This window comes from Amblyomma mixtum, chromosome 3, assembly GCF_055824585.1.
Source record: "Amblyomma mixtum isolate Tamu chromosome 3, ASM5582458v1, whole genome shotgun sequence".
NCBI classification, from domain to species: Eukaryota; Metazoa; Arthropoda; class Arachnida; order Ixodida; family Ixodidae; genus Amblyomma; species Amblyomma mixtum.
Window position 1 is genome coordinate 221,614,315 of NC_143014.1, and position 16,105 is coordinate 221,630,419.

Below are 16,105 nucleotides of genomic sequence, written 5' to 3' on the forward strand. Positions count from 1 at the left end.
CCACACACCTGTCTAGAATGCTCGAACGGCGCACCATGGAGTGCACTTGCGTCGTTTACGAGTCGCTAGGGCTCGAAGCAACACCTTATCGCGCATGCACACTCCCGTGGGTAGCGTTTAACTCCTCGTGCTTTTAAAAGATATATCGGGTACGCTAGCTGCGGCGATTGTCCGAAATGTAATACAGAGCGCTCTGTTAAAGTGTTATAGACAGGTGTATGGGCAACCGTACAATCCAGTTCATGAAGAAATCTGCAACCTCGGACGCTGCACCACGAGGTAAGGCTTTGGCTTCGGCGTATCGAGTGAGGTCAGTAGCAATGGTGGTGCGCCGGTTTCCACCCGAGGACAAAGAGAAAGGGCAGAGAAGGTCCATGCCGGCCTGATCGAACGGAGGACGCGATGGTGCAATAGGTTGGAGGAGGCCCTGAGGCTTGGAGAACGGGCCTTACCGCGCTGACATTGCCGACAGCTGTGGACATAGCATTTGACAACTGGGGCAAGGTTGGACCAATGGAACAGCTGGCATATTCTGGCAAACCTGCGAAGTAGCCCAAGTGGCCAGAAGTTGGTCTAGCAGATTTGTTGAAGTGACGATGTCAGGACTCTCAAAAAACGTACTAAGTCGACCAAGTTTATTACAGTGCCTACAGTCAACATAGAAGCACCTCGCCGTGTTGAGTATCTCACTACGGTGACGCAGTAATAACGCAAACTCATAGTGCACTCTCTGTCTGTTTAATGGTTGTGTATTCTGAGAAAGAAAAAAAAACGAACATCCGTTGCCATTCAAAAACCAGCCCATGTGTTGCTTAGAGACAGGCAGTTAGCACTAGCCCTTTTGACGGACTTCGGCAAATGCGAATCAGAACGAAATACAACGTCATAAATCACCTTCAGTTTGAGGCGGGGGGGGGGGGGAGAGAATCAAACAAGGGAAGATCATTTCAGCAAGCAATCTGCGTACTGAAGTAGAATCGACATTTGAGCTCGTTGGTATAACATCATGGAAAAAATATAGCGCACTCAGGACAACGGACAAGGAAGACCAAGCTGGCGTTGTTTGGTCTTCCTTGTCCGTTGTCCTGAGTGCGCTATATTTTTTCCATGATACAATCTGCGTACCCCGACCGCGCTGTGCTCCCTCCTATCACCCTCAAACCATGGCAGCGGGAGCATGATGCCGTCGCTTTTCAAACGCACTATGCCATGACAACGATACGAAGTTCCAGCGGGCTCTCGTCCTGCCGCTAATGGAGGAATTGGCGCTGCCTGTCTCGACTCGTTTGACATGGTAGGTATAGGATGCTTCCTACTCCTGACAAGGGGAATGGGTTTATTGGTTTATTGGGGTTTAACGTCCCAAAGCGACTCAGGCTATGACTCAGGCGACTCAGGCTTGTGTCCTCGTCTTTTGCTGCGCTACAGTGTATTGGAACTATGTACCAACAAGCCCAAAAAGCCACACTACTGTAGTGAAGGGCTCCGGAAATTTCGACCACCTGAAGTTCTTTAACGTGCACTGACATTGCACAGTATACGGGTCTCTAGCATTTCGCTTCCATCGAAATTCGACCGCCGCGACCGGGATCGAACCCGCGTCTTTCGGGTCAGCAGCCGAGCGCCATAACCACTGAGCCACCGCGGCAGCCCCTGACCGGGTGAGAATGGCAAATACTCTCGGAACTTTCACCTCCCCAAGTGTGAAGATGCAACAGCGGTTGATGCATAGTATCCCCTCGCGCCCATTCCCTTTTCTCTAGGAGTATACGTACTCGTAGGCACACCCGGACTAGGGGACGGAAGGTGGCACCCTCTCTACAGCACCCACTATGCCACTGGCATTCTCCACTACCACTGTCAACTCCCACTAACAACACAAGAAAGGCACCCACTATCATATGACGTGGACCAACTTCCAAGAAAGCGGGACGTATTCCTTTTCGACCGCAGCTGAAGCAGGAAGTTCCGTCAAAGGCCAGAATTACGCTTACAGGCGTACTCAAGAGCTATTCATCGAGCGACGCTGTTTTCCGCTTATTTTCCAGCGCCTTGCTCACGTTCAAAATTAACATTAGCCGAAGATCACTGAAATTCGATTAGGTCGTTCAGTGATGCAGACCTTGGTGCAGCTCCTGTAAACACGAGGAAGGAAGGGCTACAAAAAGAAGCGCGCACAATATGTCTGCGGGCGTGTTTTGACGCAAGCACTCGACTCATGAAGGCCCGCAGGCATGCGCTCGTACGTAAACACTCACGGCCTACGGGTGTCTCGCGACACGTAGTCGGTCGATGAAGTGGAGGATGGCGCGAAGGCGCTCAGTCACCCGCCCGCTACTTCTGCGGCTTCGCCCATCGCATCCGGAGAGGCTGCTTTCGAAGCAGTATAGTTAAAGCAAGGTGCGTGGGCCAGAGTGGCACGTGCGATTTCGATCTATTTGAAACTTCACCTCTTTGCGCAAGAGGAAATCTGGCGTGTTGGCTATGTATCATCGCTTATACAGCATTCGGCCGACTTCTTTATGCCGCAAACCAGTCTACGCCTGGTGAAGCTTTGATACGGGATAAAAGTGCGGATGTTTTTCTTGGTATACATAGGCTATATTTTGCAGCCATGGTTTTAGGTTTGTATTTTTACCCTGCATAATCGGCAGCCGCCGCCTGTGACGTCAGTGTTCATAGCGAACAAACAACACTGTCTTCTGACCCTGCTGTCGAAGTCTGGGCTAGTCAATGGCAAAGAGAGCCTCCGCGGTGGCTCAGTGGTTATGGCACTTGGCTGCTGGCCCGAAAGACGCGGGTTCGATCCAGACCGCGGCAGTCGAATTTCGGTGGAGGCGAAATTCGAGAGGCCCGAGTACTGTGTGATGTTATTGGACGTTAAAGAACCCCAGGTGGTCGAAATTTCTGGAGCCCTTCACTACGGCGTCTGTCATAGCCTGAGTCGCTTTGGTACCGTAAACCCCAATAAACCAATAAACCAATCAACGACAAAGAGGGATTGTAAATATAGTGGTTATCGTTCCAAAGCGACTCAGGCTTTGAGGGACGCCGTAGTAAAGGGCTCCGGAATTTTCGACCACCTGGGGTTCCTTAACGTGCACTGACAACGCACAGTGCACGCACCTCTAGCATTTTGCCTCCATCGAAATGAGACCTCCACGGCCGGGATCGAACCCACGTCCTTCGGGTGAGCAGCCGAGCACTATAAGCACTGAGCCACCGCGGCGGCTGATGGCAAAGAGGAACACAGTGGCCAGATGAATAATTCCAAGGCTAACCGAACAGGTAGCTAACAACAGCTCAACTCAAGGGGGAACAAGAACGAATCGAAGGAAAAATTCATATATAATAAGGCATTCAAGAAGAAATTTCGCAACGATACATGTAATTACAATACAAAAACGGGGAATATCCACCTATAAAAAAAGGGCAAAGAAAACAAAAAGAAAAAAACGAAATAAGAAATGCTTTCAGATACATAGTTGACGCTGCCGTTTCAGATTTTAGGAGACCTCAGGCTGAATGCTGTATACTTTACCGGTACGCTGATGACATGTCTTTGCTTGTTTGACATGTGCCGTAGAATAAGGCTGCAGAGGGCATATAAATGGACATTTTGATTTAAATTAACAAGCAGAAGATGGGTCTCGTTTCATTTAGAGATCCTTACAAAATGGTGATTTTAAATGAATCTGTTACTATGCACAGTACTTTGCGCTCTAGATGCCAAAACCCTTCTCTGAAACAACCAAATTTCTGGTCATACATTTTGACGCCAACATGTTCTGGGCGCCCGTGTTGAGCCCCTCGTCATTTGTTTATAAAAAAGGGTACTCCATTGAGGTTGCACCAGCTTGTATTTAAGGCTACAGTCGAGTCTGTTTAAAGAGTGGCGTCACTGGTTATGGCGCGGGCGCGTTGTAAATGAAAAGTAATATCGATAGATGACTGCACGGAACCTCAGCTAATACTTTGCCTGGCGCATCTACTGAAGGCCTTGGTACCGCCACAGAGATGCTTGCAGCTGATGTATACATTCTTCACGACTTATTTATACATGTCGTAATTAGTAGAAATTGCTTCTCAAATCAATTTAAACATCCCGAAAATAGGTCAAAAGTACTAAGAAAGATAGATTTATTGAACTTTCTCAGGATAGATAACAATTACGGAAAAAGGTGGCGAATGATTTATCTCTCCTTTAATTTTAACCAGCTGCGTACAGAAATACTGTCATTACATTCGCTCAAGGAGTTCAGATATAAGGTAAAATCCTGTCTGATTTCAATAAAGCACTTGCCGTGTTCTACACCGCAAGTGCTGCGTTAAAATGCACGTCAAAATATACTGTGCGATGTTCGTGCTCGTTAAAGAACCCCAAGTGGTCGAAATTTCCGGAGCCCTTCGCAATCGCGTACCTCGAAGCCTGAGTCGCTTTGGGACGCTAAACCCCCCTAAACCAAACCTTTAGAAACCCAGAGACTGACTGTGTAGAAGAGCGAAATGTAACTCACCGCTACTGTCAAGAACAAAGGGCCATGAAATAAGCTACCGTACTTAGTGTCTCAAAGACAGTTTTCCTCAAGAAAAGGACAAAGGCACAAATGATGCAGCTTCTGCAATGACCGCTCCAAAAAAGTGAGCAGCTGTGACGAAAATAAAAGACGCATACCAGCATTTCATGCAGTGACTTGAAAGAATTAAAGATGCTCTTAGCGAAAAGGATGTGCTAAAAACGCATTTCGAACATATTGTATTAATTTCGTATTTATTTCGTTTTTTTTGTCCCTGTGCTTAAACTGCAATACGAATGCTTTCTAAGTTTACTAGGAATATTATTTTGAACTTTCTTACAAATACGTCAACAATACACTTTTTCCCGGTTGCTATGTTAACAATGTATTAAAATACACTAAAAATAGACATTAAATACATTATATTGCATTAAATGTAGACTAAAATATGTATTTAATACATCAAAAATATATTCACTTGAGCTTAAAATACATCTATTAGTCGGCTCCACGGGATGAGACGGGTTAATTTTGTCATTAGCAGAACTAATGACTGACCCGACTATATGCGATAAGCATAAAGAACCCATCCCTGAGAAGACGCGTGGTAACCATCAATCAAGAGGTCTACGACATTGAATGGTCACGTGACGGAATTGGAACGGGAAAGATGTCTCCACACAGCAAATGCCGACAGAAAGAGACACTGCAGACAAGAAGTGCTCTGACAAGTGCCATAGTTGGCACGCCTTATACCAGGTGTCCCAGCTAAATGTAACCAAGCTTTTAAAAAACACGGGGTGTCCTAGCCGTCTGAAACCAAATGAGGGTTGTTTAGAGTCGCGTCACCTAGTCTGCAGTATTTTTTTCGTTCCTCAAGGTTGACTAATTAGTCAAGCCTAATTAACTACCTTTTTAATTATGGACTTGAGGAACAAAGTGTCAATGGAAAAGTTGTAGATCGCTTTGAGAAGCAGCTTACTGAGACATTTGCAGCAACGTAATATTTACGTAAAGTAGTTTACCGGCCTTTAACCATAGCCCGCATAATAAGAAAAAGCTTCCACATGACAACTGTGCCACTTCAACGTCCCAAAACGCGCCTTAAAGAATAAAATTCGTTGTTTCGCAAGTCCTCTCCTCGATGAGACTTTGCATGCACATTGGTACAGAGAAGTGAGCGAGTAGGTGGTCACGTGAAAACTTTCTTTTAAGGCCAATAAATGAAGCTACTTAAATCGTAGCTTGACGGAAACAGCACTACTAGCGGTTTTTCGAGGCGATCTAAAACTTTTGTATTGACACTTTCTTCCTGAAGTGAATAATTAAAAAGTTAGATAATTAAACTCAAGTAATTAATTAACTTTGAAGAGGGAAAAATACTCAAGACTAGGCCACGCGACTATGAACAACCCTCAGTTGGTTTCACTGGACTAGACCACTTCGCCTTTTTTAAAAGTTTGGTTACATTTAGCTGGGGCACCCGGTATATACCGGCACATCGAGAGACGACGCATTATATTGCCCGGTAGGCATTTTTTCCGCAAAGAGTGTGGGCCCCAAAATTGTCGCACAAGTGTCCTACAGGTCGCGTTCAAATCTGGGGGCGTTCTAGAACCGAACTGCTAGTCGAAACTTGCGTCAGGCATAGGTCAGGAGTCGAACTGTCAACCAAGAAATACAGGGGCGTGTAAGGGAGCCGGTCGGCCTTGCCAGTCGGGGTCCTTTTCGCTGGCATATTAGGGGCCGGAAGTACCCAAGACACCTTTGCCGGTATAATGCTATCACGTTCTCCACACGTATTGTAAATAACTGGTGATTGCCTTTTGTTAGAAGTTACCATAAACGAAAGGACTACAGGAATTGGAGAGTTTTCACTGTTCCCTGAAAAGTCATTTCAAGCCCCAGGTTGTTCCAGGGTAGATTGAAGTGTTATACAAATATGTTTACGCGGACTGTTCATTTGTTAGAATTTGCCTTTACTTTGGACGGATTAATTTCGTATTTAACTAAGTACACTTAAAATACATTGCCAACATCGAATTGCGATTTCCGGAAACTCGATTTCGAGCATTAAATTGTTCAATGGCATCTTCAAGTATGTTGCAAATATGCTTACGCGGACTGGCCATTTGTTAGAATTAAACTATACTTTGTACGAATTAATTGAGTATTTACAAAGGTACACTTAAAATACATTGCCAACACACAAATGCCATTTCCCAAAACGCAATTTTGAGCGCTACACTGTTCTACGACATCTAGAAGTGTGCTGAAAAACATTCGAAAGGACTGCCCGTGTGTTAGAGTTGAAAAATACTTCGGACGAATTAATGTCGTATTTACGAAAGTGCACTCTTAATGCATTCACAAGACGCTAAAACCGCATACATAATTTTTCACTTATTTGAAACATGCTCAAAGTACGCTTTAAATGAGGTATTTTTGGGAAATTTTAAGAACATATTTCGAATACGAAGCACGAAATTTCAGGAGCCTATTTCCTACCTATTTTTAGTGCATTCATGAATACAAAATATGTTTAAAATACAATATAAATATCCCACCGCATATTACAAACGTATCAGTTTTCGCTAAGGGATGGACAAGGCGAAGTCGTACTGACCAAACGAAGGAAGTCGGTTATTCATGAAATTCTACCATGGCGGCAGTCCCTCTCAATGACATGTACGAAACAGAACAAAGCTAACTGCGTGACAAACAACACAGCTAACGTACAGCGATGATGCACTGCTATAAGTGCGTTTCTGGGACACGAAAATCCAAAACTCTGGGAAAGAGGGAAACAGAAAAAATTTTCAGCAACAACAACTGCAAGTACAAGATAGACTTAGACAACGTTACACTGGCGATATAGCTGCGATTACAAAGAACACCGTGACGCTCTTTTTTGGAGAGATTCAAGAGGTACCGGCATATAATTACGGCCACGCTGTTGCATTCGCAGTCGTGACTTCAGTTAAGCAAACAGGCGCAGCACTAATCATAGCGAAAAATAGTTTTGATCCAGTTCTCGGCTCAGTTGCGTAATGATTGTGCGAATGGAGTAGCAACCTACTCGTTACCGAGCGCACGAAACAGCCAAGCGACCCGAAAAGCAATCCGGAGCTCTTTTCTTTTCCTACATTTCTGTTCTCGTATCCCCCCTCCCCCCGAGATTACCATCAACGAGATTTTATAGAGATTAGGCCCCGTTTGCGCAACCCACTTATGAAGACGCGGGAGCGTTCTCGCTAATTACTGCTCACATTTTTGTTTTTTTTGTTTTAATGAAGCACGTGTCCAAGATAACCGAGAAGGGTTGCGTAACGGGGGCATGAGACCAATCGTTCTGGAATTTGTCTAGCCCCGTCCTCTGGAGCCACGAAACTAGTTTGCATCGTCCTCAGGAACCATCCTCCCTGTGGGTGGGGTCGTCGCCGTGCCACCCTTTGCGTCCAGGTCTTCAACGGCGGCTGCCGTAGAGACGGCCATGACGGCTGCGATGACGGCGCATTACAGTGCTAGAATAGCGAGGCAGGAGAACGCGCCTTGAGCATTGTGTCAGCAAGTAAACAAGCAGAGGGAGTGTGGGCGCTTTTCGTGGCAGTTGGTTTCGCTCTCTCTCGCGCACCCCCTGCGGTGGTGGCTGTACGTCCGTAGCGCGACCTGTTGCTAAACAGGCTAGAGCGCTTTTGATTCCCGGTCGCTGCGGCCGCATTGCGATGAAGGCGAAATGCACAAACACTCGTGTACCGAGATTTCTGGGAGTGTTAGAAGTCGAGGCGGTCGGATCTAATTCGAAACCCTTCATCAAGCTGTCCCACATAGCGCGAAATCAGCTTCAGGGGAGCAGAAATACGAGTTACTTTTTATTATTTTCTCACGAGCTTTTGGCACGCTTGAAAAATTATGCCTGACTAGAGATAAGAGAGCTAAAAATGTGTTGCTCGGCCATGCAGACAAAAAATGTGCCCAGAACAACGATTGTTCTGTTTCATTCGATTACGGGCGAGGAATGAAAAGCTTGTATTCAAAACGAAGTGTTGGTGAATTCCTCCCATTTCACACCGTGATCATGCAAGCCCACTTGATAACCCGTCGCTGTCCTTGCGAGTTGGTGCTGGTCAGAGCAGTTTCCCAATCTGAAGGTGTGTGGTTGGGGTTGAGGTTGGGAGGTTGGTTTGGGGGTTTGGGGCACTCCCAAGTAGAGTGGCACAGTTTTGGTTTAGCCTATTAGGAGGGGCAGCAGGAAGGGTATAGGATAGTGTTGTAGATATTTTGTGGAAGAGGCGGGGAAAAGAGTTGGCAGGTGTCGCCACCGGCCGGGTTCATCTCTGTTCAGGTGGTGGTGCGTTTGTGGTCGTAGTTGTCTCTCGTGTCGTTAGTGGTTGCGGGGGATCAATAGGTTCGACCCTGGATGACAGCATAGCGGGAAACAGCAGAAAACCGACTGAGTAAAGAACACTATAATTGGTGGATATGCATTTGCGGTATAATTTTGAACAAAAATATTACCTTTCCGCAAAGAACCGCGTCCCTTACAGTCTGAGAATCGTTATTATCAGCCTATCTTCGCACGAACAAATTCATTTAAGTATAGCTTCTTCCCCCGAACCATCTCCGATTGGAACATACTCCCAGAATCCCTTTCTCAAAACAGCAATTTTAGCAACGCATTGGAAGAACATTTCCTTGGTTAAGTTGTCTCATTTTATATTTTTTAATACCGTTGTTTTTATCTTCCCTTTGTTATCGCCGAATGATGCTGTGTTGTTTTTTCGTTTCTTTTGTGTGTTGTTAGGTTGTTTGCCCCTCCTGCCTGGGCCACATAGGCCTGCAGTATTTTGAAATAATAAATAATAAAATAAATAAAATTATCAGGCGGCGAAAATTTCCGGCGGTATCATAATAAAATGTCGTCATTTATTGCCTTATTAACATTATTTCCCCCCCCCCCCCCTAAAAATTGAAAGCTGCGGTTTGCATGTCTCGAGATAACGTATAGTCTGGTACGCATGGGTAAAAGGTAATCAGAGAAAAGAAATAAGTAAGTTAAGCAATTCCTCCCCACAGGTGTGAAAAGCAGCGGAGGGAAATAGCTACGCAGAGTTTGACAGGTCCTCGACATCTGACACAAGAATGCTAGTATATATTTTCTAGAAGTTGTATGGACAAGAAACTAGTATAAAGTTAATAGAGTTCCTGACGCTGGTGTTTCGGGAATTTATTTATTTTTTGGCAGTGTGTGTCTATAAAGAAGTGACAGGAGGTCATGAACACGTGTGGAGGCTATTTTTTTTTCAAACATAGGTACACAAACCATTCTCTTAGAAGTCCGGATTGCAACGCTCACTTAGCCGGTCACAGTATCACAGCAGTCCTATTTTCACCACAAAATGAGGCTCATATATTGTATTAAATCAAAGAAGGATAAGCTTTCGGATAACAGCATCAGCAGCAGCAGCCCAGCTGCATCTACTGTACGCGGAATACATGTCCTGCTGATCTCCAGTGAACTCTGTCCTGCGCCAGCTGTTCCCGTAAACTTCCTAATCTCATTCCAGCAGGCGACTCTCTGTTGCACCCCTGCTATACATGTCTTTCGTTAGAATGCACTCTGCCGCTCTAACCGACGATCGGTTATCTTGCCTTTGCATCACATGCCCCGTTCATGCCCTTTCCGCTTCTTGATTTCAGCTAGGATATCGTTAACTCGCGTTGCATCTCAACCCTGTCTTCGTGTTCTAACGCCACTCCTATAATATTTATTTCATGGCTCTCCCCGCTGTTTACATATAATTTAATACAATTGCTCAACGGGCAATTTGGCAATGCAATATTGAGGGTAGCAGCGTGAAATACACGGACGTCCCTGTCCTTTGCGTTGCACCCTCAAGAATATAATTTATATTGCTTTCGTTAGCGTCCACGGTTATGCCCCAGAGGTGAGTACCGGCAAGGTATGACTATTATACAGGGTGATTTTTTAAAATCGTTACAGATTATCATTATTAAAAAAACTGCGAGAGATACATCGGTGTGGTCTGTTGAGCTGGATTGCGCATTTCAAGAACACATACGTACTAAAAAGAGCTAAGAACCAAGCAACCAGGGAAATTCTTAAAGCTTTGCAAGTCGGGAAGCGTGGCGAGTGCTGCATTAGTAGCCCCTCAGCGTCTTCATCGGCGAAGGAGCTAGCGTTTCTGGGGTACAGTACATGAACGGCGCGTGTTCTCACGTGATACGAGTTGTTCTTCGTGTGCATCGCCTGACCGCAGATATATAATCTGTGTTACAAGAAATAAACTTCCAGTTGGTAGTGCGCCTTACGTGTGTCGTGCAAAAATTTTTTCGTCCTTGCCTCGGGGCCGGTTGCTACACTCATCTCAAACCAACTCGCCCAACAGCACGTTCTGCTGTGTACAACAAGGCGGACATTATGTACTTACCTCATATGGATTACTACTTAGGCGATAATTGATGTAAATTAGCCAATAGATTTCCTTATTATTGATTTCACGAAGCAAGGTTATATTGCACAGTTGATGGACGTCGACACTTCAAAGCTGAGCTTTGTTTTTATATTTTCTTAATCGTCAATGTGGTCCAAAACATCGAACGACAAAAATACGTATTTGAAATCTTATTTGAGTTTGCTTTCCCGCATTACCTAATTATAAAATGGCTTTGCCGCACGTGTTGTTGCCGCCGAAATGAAGTTAACTTCTTTTTTATCATCAAATATACCAACTTCGCCTGTATGTGGCGCATAAGAAGCGCGAGAGACACCTTTTTATGAATATGCAATGCGTGAAAGCCAGCTCAACAAGCTTCCAAATGCGCATTTTTGACGTTCGATATTTCGAACCATAATGCCGATCAAGAAAATTTAAAAACACAGCTCACCTTCGATGTTGGAGGCCATCAATTTCTGTAATATAAGCTTGCCGAGTAAAATAAAAAATAAAGAAATTTATTAGTTTCTTTATTTAATTTAACCTTTTAATATTGATCCATATGAGGTACAGTCGTGAGCAAAAGTGGTATACAACACGCAGCCGGCGGAGGAGCACAGGAAAACTGCATTGGAACGCCATCTAGCGACAGCCTTCTGGGATCGAGACAAACGTGGCGGTGCCCCATTTTATCGTCAAGCATGTCAGATGGCTCGGCTTGATGCGTCGCGCTCCTTCTCGCCTAAACGCTCTGGCGCGATATCAGTCTCACTCCAGAGCAAGCGCCGGCCGTCCGTGGTATCTTGATCGCTGAAAAAAAAATAAATAAAAAGGGCGCCACAGGTACGGTTCTACTGTGGCACCGCTAGGCATTTCACCGAGTGGTAGCGCGACACACCGAAAAGTAATTAACTTTGAAGAACGAAAAATACTGCGGATTAGGTCACCCGACTCTAAACAACCCTCAGTTGGTTTCACGCGCTAGGACACTCGGTGTTTTTTAAAAGCTTGGTTGCGTTTAGCTGGGACATTTGGTATATACATGTATAGTTTTGAGAAAATGACAGGCGCAGTAACGGTCTCACTCCTCGGTGGACACCTGAACTTCGCAGTTAAGGAAACGAGGGAGGTGGTAGTGAAAGAAGAAAGGAAGGAAGATGTGCCGTAGTGTAGGGCGCCCGAATAATTTCGACCAACTGGGGATCTTTAACGTGCACTGACATCGCGCAGCACACGGGCGCCTTTTACGTATCGCCTCGTTTGGAAGGTTCGAACCCGGTCAGGTTCGAACCCGGGTACCCCGGCTCAGTAGCCGAGCGCCCTAACCATGGAGCCACAACGGCTGGTTGTGGAGTGACGATAGCCCTGCGTCCTGAAAAATGCACGTAACAATCCAAGTTTGGAACAAACGAGCGAGAAAGAGGATTTCTCGCGAATATATGAACGATGAGACAGGTGGCGAACCAGAGCAAGAAAACATCTCTACAATTTTACTTAGTGCAAGTGACATTCTTTGGTTCGGTTATTCTAAAATGCAGGTAGTATTTTCCAACCTCTGTAGTCTCAAGCGGGGTTGCCATATGGTTGTGCGTTGCGCTGCTGACTGACTGACAACGCGATCAGTGATGCTATTCTACGACGGAAAAATTGCGTTTCGATTAAAGCGAAACCTTCAGTGAGATTTCGGTGCCGGTGGTTAGTGGGAATTGGAGTCGGAGCCACCCGCTGCGGAGTTACTTACAGATGAGGCGTGAACTTGGCGAGGTAGGTCTCAAGCACACATCCCTGTGCTTTTTGTGACGGCAACATTGTTCCAGAGCCTCCACCATGGTTGTCTGAAAATCACAACTTCCTTTATTGTATTTTAGTGCGTTTCATGGTCGTTGGACGATATGCCTTTTTCCTTTATGGCTTTCGTTAATAGGCGCATCAATAAGTCCAAGTTTAACCCGACATGGGGAGCAGACCCGATGCACGACTTCTCTCTCGCGCTCACCGCGACGTCACGGGAGGTTGGCCGCCCGTGGCGAATGATCGTTGTGTTGAAGTAGATCTGTTTTTGATGACTACCGCTCTGCTCCAACCGGAGTTGGATGCTGCTGCTTGCCATCAGAGCGTAAGGTGGCGAATGATTTTCCGCCTCGTAGACCGTCACGCTAAAGGGGTCAGACGTCGCATCTGCCTCCAAAGCTGGCATTTCTCGAGTGAAATGAGCTAGGAAGCACGTAGCTCAATTCGCTACGCTATGTGCGTTATCAAGGCCGTCAGATACCCTTTAAGACCTGGGCTACTACTGGAGCGTTGTTTTATGAATATATACTACCTCCTTCCACAGCCATACGAGGTCAGGTGGTGCATTGTTTGTACAGAAGAAATCGCATTTTGATCTTTCTGTCGTTTTGTACTGTCTTACGAGCGATTTTAATCTGAAAGCGAGGTTTATAAGCAGATATTTTTCACCCTCTTTATTTTTTGCATTGCTCTGTGAGGTTTTATGCGAATTTCTCAAACTAGTGCTCGATACTCAGCCTAAAACTCCTTGTATTCTTGGGGAGGAGGAGGACCTAGAGAAGGCGGACAGGCAGAAAGTACATGGCAGGGCTTCATCGCTGACGATCGCCACAGCCACTCTTCGAGAATCTTCATCTCCATCAGTGGGCGATGATCAAAGCGCTCCAGTGCACGGCGCAGAGACTGTCTTTCGGCAATGTAAGCAGGGCATGCACAGAGAATGTGTGCTATTGTCTCGTCACACCCGCCGACGGCGCATGCAGGGTTGTCAGCCATACCGATAACAAAGAAGTAACGGTTTGCGAATCCGATAGATATCAAGCCACAGGCGACACAGAAAAGTTGCTTGACGTCGTGGAAGGCTGGGCGGAAGCCGAAGCTTCAGGTCACTGTCCAAGGATTGTTGCCTTGGGTTCGGAAACTGGCCGTAATTCCACGAGGCAAGCGTGATCTCCCGCGCAAGTGTTCGAAGCCCACTCGCTGCGTTTACTCTCGAAATTGGGATCGACACTCAATCGCCGTCGTGATGGGCAGTTCGAGAAGCCTCGCCCGCGTGACGATTGCCTGTGACGCCGCTGTGTCCTGTTAGCCAGTGGCAGACAATATCGTGTACGTTATTCACGGCACAGTAATGAAGCTCTTGGATTTCCGCGACCAGTTGTTCATGGGTTCCACGGGGCAGAGCAGCTCATGCAGACCACCTTATATGCTTGAGTTATGAAAAAAAAAATGTGACTGATTATTAGAGCTACAAGGTTGAAGCTGCTTTTATGCAATAAAAGCCTCACCGGAGCAAAAAGCCGGCAGCAATCGTCCGGCGTAGACCAGAAAAATCCTGATTGGCAGGGGGGCAGTGACGTCGTCGTGATGTCACCAGAATGGCGAAATCCCATTGGCTGGGGAGATGTGAGGTCAGCATACTCGAAATTGCCAGTTGGCTGAAGGGAAGGGACGTCACCACGCTGGCAGTGATGTCATCAGATCAACTACTTCTGTGTGGAGTCTCCATCTACCGAACGTGGCAGGTAGCCCCTGGGGTAGGGGAAGAGCACGGGAAGTCCCACCGGTGGCTGTGTTTGAAAAAGCCACCTGCCGGGGCAATGGCGCAACGCTTAACCGCTGCACCGCCGTGCCAGGAGTGGCATGAGTATTCCCGGCGATCTATCAAAGTAAAGTGGAGATCACCAATTCCGCATTTATGGGCATTAACCCATTAACTCTATCGCGACATATACCCTCCAGGCGGAGCTTAATTGTGCCCTCTAGTTTATTTTTTCGCTTCTTTCTATCTTTTTCTGTGTGGTATGTATGCGCGCCAAAATGACTCTCGCCGCCGCAAGGGGTAAAAATAAGGACACTGATCTATCAGTTCCGAGAGAAAGAGGCAGTTTCACGCTACAGATGGTAAAAATTGCGTCCTGTTTGTGTAAAATCTGGATGAAAAGAGGGGCTGAAAAGAAATCAAACTTGAGCCGAATTTCTTTATGACTGCTTTGATGTAAACAGCTGTCCATATTACTGACACAAGTAGTTGAAGGCAAATGCAGCGCGTAAGCTCAAGGGAACTGAATCGAGCATTGATTGCTATCGTATTTTGCTCGTCGGAGCGTAGTACTTTGTGTGGTAGGGAACAACCAAGAATTTGAAATGGGCGAAATGCCAAGAAATGCTCCTTGCGCGTGGCCAGATAATACTACAAACATCCTTATATTAAACTGAAAGAACTATTAATGAAAAATGGCCAATTAGCTGCATTCTCGCCGATTGAGAGAGCGGAATAATATAGATAGGATAAAATAGGAAAGGAAGCCCATTCTTTAACTTTTAATATTTTTTCCTTTCGTTTTTGAAGGTTTCTAGGACGTCGTCGTCGACGTCATATTATCTTGTAGAGAAAAATATTTCAAAACACTCTCTACGAACGGCGCATGTAGAATTATAGGAAAACGGAGTGCGCTTGATATGCAAAATATGCGGAAATTTGAAAGATTTTCGTATCTAGCCCCTTAGGGTTCCCATGCAATTTCACCATGGTTTCCGCATGCTGTGTCGGACGTCATACGGACTCCGCACGCATTCCGACCATTCCATGTACGTTTTCCGTATGGCGTGTTTCGCTTGAGGAAGACGGAAAACAACCGGAAACCTACCCTTGCGAAATTGTATATCATCTACCTAGAAAACGCAAGGAATCAAATGAATCGCTATTGGGAAACATTTCACTGCAGATATGGGCCATGTAGGACTGAGACATAGAATTCATGTGGTCCGGAGACTAGATGCAATAACGTTGAAAGGTGGCGGGGTAGGAGAGGGGGAGCGATGTTTAAGCATAAAATGCTCTTAGCTCCCGTTCTCGGCAAACTCAAGCGACTATCGCCCAAACCTAAACAAGAAGCTTTTCGTCAGAATGTGAGGAAGATGTAAAAAGTTCCCCTACTTATAGCCCCAAGCAGGTTCGAGCCAGAGCCGGCGCATCGCGACAGCTTTGTTTTCTGATGCCTTAGACCATCCAGGCACTGCCACAGCTTTATTTTTTTCTTACTGAAGCACGCAACTTTCTAACTGAAGTACGGAACGTGCACCATCACTTTGGGCGGGGGTTTGACAGCTGCGAAG